Here is a 4468-nt window from a genome sequence, read left to right on the forward strand (position 1 = left end):
AGGTTTGTACCATCGGGCTCTCATATAACTACCTCCTCAGAGTAGTTTTCCGCCCCTCTTGGCCTTTTAGTCGCCGGGGTATACATAGAGGTGTCATTTTCATTTGCCAAGCAAGCCTTGAACACTCCGGCAGAGTTTGAGTTTGTAAGAGAGGTTGGAGCCTTGGGTGCTTGGTGGACACCATCCTCGCGTGAAGCAAATTTGGTGCTTCGGGATCACTAAAAATCTGCTGAACGAGGGAGACAGGATGTACATTACCTTCCCCTTCCTTCGGCCCAGCTCTTTGAAGTGAGATGGCTGTATTATCCGAAGGATTGTCATCACCACACTCAGTAGCGGACATCTTGGCTCAGAGCGAAATAAAATGGCAGATTGATGTGGCTGGGCCGTGGACTTATGGACCGATTGAATTATGTAAGTTATGTTAATCATTCTAGTTTTATTTTGATGCGCTGTATTTCAGAGCGAAATAATTTTTTTTAAAATTTTTATTTATATCACTTTCAATTTCAAACTACATACACGACTACAACAGTACACTACTTACAATACAAACCCTTACAATACTTACTGTTTACTTATATGAATAAAAAAAATACAGCTCAATTCCTCTAATTACAATATGGATTACTCACGCTACAAAAAAAGCACACACACATATATATAAATAAATATACATTGTGAGTGAGTTTAACAGACATGGATCTAGACTCTCATATACTCTCATAGACTCTCATATATGTTGACATTTGCAACCATGTTACTCTCCAAAGTCTCACGACGTTACGGCCGTACCACGTAACTCAATTTACATAAATCGTGTATGTCAATACTTTGACATTTGCAACCATGTTACTCTGCCAAAGTCCCACGATGATGGGCCACCCTCTTAGACCCATGCCTTAATTTTCTTGAGGGGGATACAAGTCAAGATGTAATCCATGCAGTTTATTTTCACAGCATCATATTGGTGCGAGCGAAAACTGAAAAAAAATTGCATAAAAATAGAAATGTCATCGTAATTGCATGCAGCAAAGGACAGAAATTTCCCCCTGTGCATCCTCGTTCAGTATAGTTCCGCTTGTAAGCACCAACATGACTACAGTGAAGACCACCACTAACATGAGATGCGTTGGCTTGTGTACATTATTAAATGAATTTTTTGCGACACGTGAATTTCGAGATTTTTAAGTGTACATCGCAGCACTTGACTTTGGCCAATTTTCTAAAGGCTTGCATGGCAAGTCACTTAATTTAATTTTCGTGACTGAATTTTCCCGTTTTCACGAAATATGCAAAATTAGAAAGTGTCGCAAAAAATTTATGTGCTAAGTTTGTTTTTCGAATTGAATTGATAATTTTATCGTCAGCTGTAATTGTTTGTGCCAGTACACTTTACTTCAGCTTTATTTACGCACGTCCGTTAAAAATTTTAAGGACCAATCTTATCAGCGGCCAACCTCAAGCTTTACTCAGTTGGACGATTCGACCATTGAAATGCCTTAATCGGCAACGGCAAATACACTAGAGCTTAATGTCGTGAGAGTTATCTCTCGAATATAAGTGATACCAGCATATTTTAGTTACTAAAAACATGTTTGTTGTTTATTTTTATGTTCCGTTTCTTATTAATGGAACTCTGATTACAAGGAAGGGAAAAACGGAAATCTGAAATTGAAAGAAATTATAAACTGAAGGCAGTGAACTTTTTTCTTTCTTTTTTCTCTGATCCTAGAGAGGATTAGAAATGAAGATTCGAAATGTAACATGCTTAAATCCCAAATGCAAACGAGAAAAGGGAAAAACATTTTTTCCCTGCCCACCAAGAAAAGGGAAGAGGGGTGAAGGAAGAAAACTGCTCGATAGTTAAAGTAACGATTCAACAAAACCAGTCTAGATTCCGGTTTTTCACAAGCCACTTTGGCAAATTCATAAAAGTTAATCCAGATTATTTACAGTTACAGTTGTGTTGCAGTTTTAAGATTCCGAATTAATATGAGAGTAGAGGGTTCATATCTCAAGAGCAGAACGTTTGTTTGTGTAATGACAATAACGACATTTGTAATTGTATCATGACAATAGCGACGTTTAGTAATATTGACGGTTGCTCCACTTAGTATCATTGACAAACCAGCCTAACAACCGGTTTTTCAAAGGCCATATGGTAAATGATTAACCAGGGAAAGTTAATCTAGTTTATTTGTATATATAAAGTTACAGTTTTGTTACACTTTGAAGAATCAAAACCAACATGACGTCAGTTGTATCATTTAGTCGATCCAAGATCCAAGATCTTACGAGTCTCAAACAAAAAAGCAATACAATAAACAATAGCCACAGTTTGGATTACTTTTATGTGTTTGTCGAACTCAATACTGTTAAGGTGGATCGCAGATCCCGACAGCTCGCGACATGAACAAATTAAACGTACCCTCACCCCCACACTCGTGATTTCGTGTGAGATTGCAGGATGTTCGTTTATCACGTATTTGAGAGTCTAGATCCACGTCTTTTAAACTCACCCCCCACCCCTCACCCCTCACTTAAACTTCGTCAAATTTTCACATTTAACATGTTATTGCATGTAGATACCGAAAGAATGAAAGGAATTCCTGAACTTTAATCTGTTAATGGGCGTGGTGAAAACCTTGCCGTTTGGCATATCTCTATAAAACTCAAAGAGAATGTCCTGCATTTCAAAAAGCATTGGCCAATGGATGTGTAACGTTAAGACCTAGAATCGTGTGCAAGTACGTCAGAAAACTCAAACGGAAAAAAAATTGTCTACAAATGTAATAATGCAATCTCATAAAAAATGTGACACCACTGCGAGTCTTGTATTTGAAGGCATTTGACGTACTCCCCCAAAAATGTTCGTTCAAGTACGTATTTTATGGCTGCCAAGTTTCAAGCCCTTCTGAAATACCTTCGATAGTAATTTTAAATGAACACGCTCCCATGTTTCAATCAACATGCATTTTTTCCTCAAAAATTGAGCTGGAATCGTCAAAAAAGCAGCTTGAAAGCTTCTGTCAGCTTGGAATCAATGGTAGCCATGTTTTTTTACGCCTGTAATAACAGTTTACAGCGGTAAACCATAAAAACGGTCCTTTTTAGGCCCTTTTTTTCCTTTTACGGGGTGCTTTTTTTCCTGCAAAACCAATCAGGAGAAGCGATTATAAACAATGACACCTCTGCATAGCAACGGCACCCACAACAGAACCCCAACAGTGTGACGGCAAGATCTAACGAAATTCGTCGAATTTCGTTTGCATTACTTTTGCACAATACTGTAATTTTGGTCCACATTGTGATGAAAGGCAATAAAAAAACGAAACTGAATGTTTTGATCAAATGATCCTTTGTAAAGTTTGTAGTATGAACACTATCCAGAGCAGTTCAACCTGTAATTAGTGAACATGATGACATTTTTCTGATTACTTTTCTGTTCATATTGTATGTGAACTCGATGTCTGTTGTATCCATTAGCAGTTCCTCAATAGTCTCCGAGTCCCTTAGTAGGGAAATAGTTGGGTGGGTGGTGAATAGGGGCTTCGGAACATCTGTAAATGCTGTTAACCACACATCTCTGTCATCTAAATGTACAAGTAGTTGCACAGATGCATCTGGGTTGCACTCTGCTTGCCTCTGTAGTACTCCACAGTTTTTACATTCGAGTGATTTCTGTTGGGACATTTCGTTAATTTTTCGTTTGCATGCTTGGCAGGTAATATAAATACTTAGTTTTTGTTTATCATCTTAAATCTCTCCACTTTTGCTCCTTTCTCAGGATTTTAGAGTAATGCAAGGCCATTTAGAGTTTTCATCTGCTGAGCGGCCTCTTTAAAGGTTGTTGCATGTGTTGTTCGTAAATGGGTGATTCCTTGGAAGTATTTTACAGTAAGGTTCTCAATGACATATGTGGTGCCACTTTTGATCTTGTTAATAAGTGGACCCCATACATGAATAGTTGCAGTTCCAGTTTCATCCTCTAGAACACAATCTTCCTTCACTGATGTCATCTCCTTTGATGTTTTCAGTTGAACTGGTTTAGGCTTTTCATTTCCCAGTGAAATTGAAGCAGTGACGTTCACTTTCTGATTGACTTTAAGCGTGGGGAACTCTTCAAGTGTAATCTTTTTTGCAGGCTGAGCTGAGGGTGCAGTCTTTTGAGATTAGTGGATGGGCTGATAGTCAAAATCAATGTCAAAGGTTGGCGCAACCCTGATCATTGATTGTTGGTTGAATATGATTTGATACGTACATACGTACGTATGTACAATGTACGAGTAAAGAGAAAGAAAAAAGATAAAAATAAAATAAAAAAATTGAACTAGATTGAGTAAATGCGTATTAGTGCAATAATAATAGAAGTGATGTGATTTATTTGTGACCAGTGAGCTCTCCTTTTCAAAGGTGAAATTGTTAATAAATTTGGAGAGTTTCTTTAGACGATTTTTAAACGTAG

The 4468-nt window shown here is 37.7% G+C and overlaps 1 pseudogene; it reads right to left on the reverse strand.

Moving 5' to 3' along the window:
- Positions 1–3399: 3399 nt before the first annotated feature.
- The window catches only part of LOC146454793 (uncharacterized), a 10782-nt pseudogene continuing 9713 nt past the window's right edge, over positions 3400–4468 (reverse strand).

The sequence above is a fragment of the Pavona decussata genome, unplaced genomic scaffold, assembly GCF_977016875.1.
Source record: "Pavona decussata unplaced genomic scaffold, jaPavDecu1.1 SCAFFOLD_300, whole genome shotgun sequence".
NCBI classification, from domain to species: domain Eukaryota; kingdom Metazoa; phylum Cnidaria; class Anthozoa; order Scleractinia; family Agariciidae; genus Pavona; species Pavona decussata.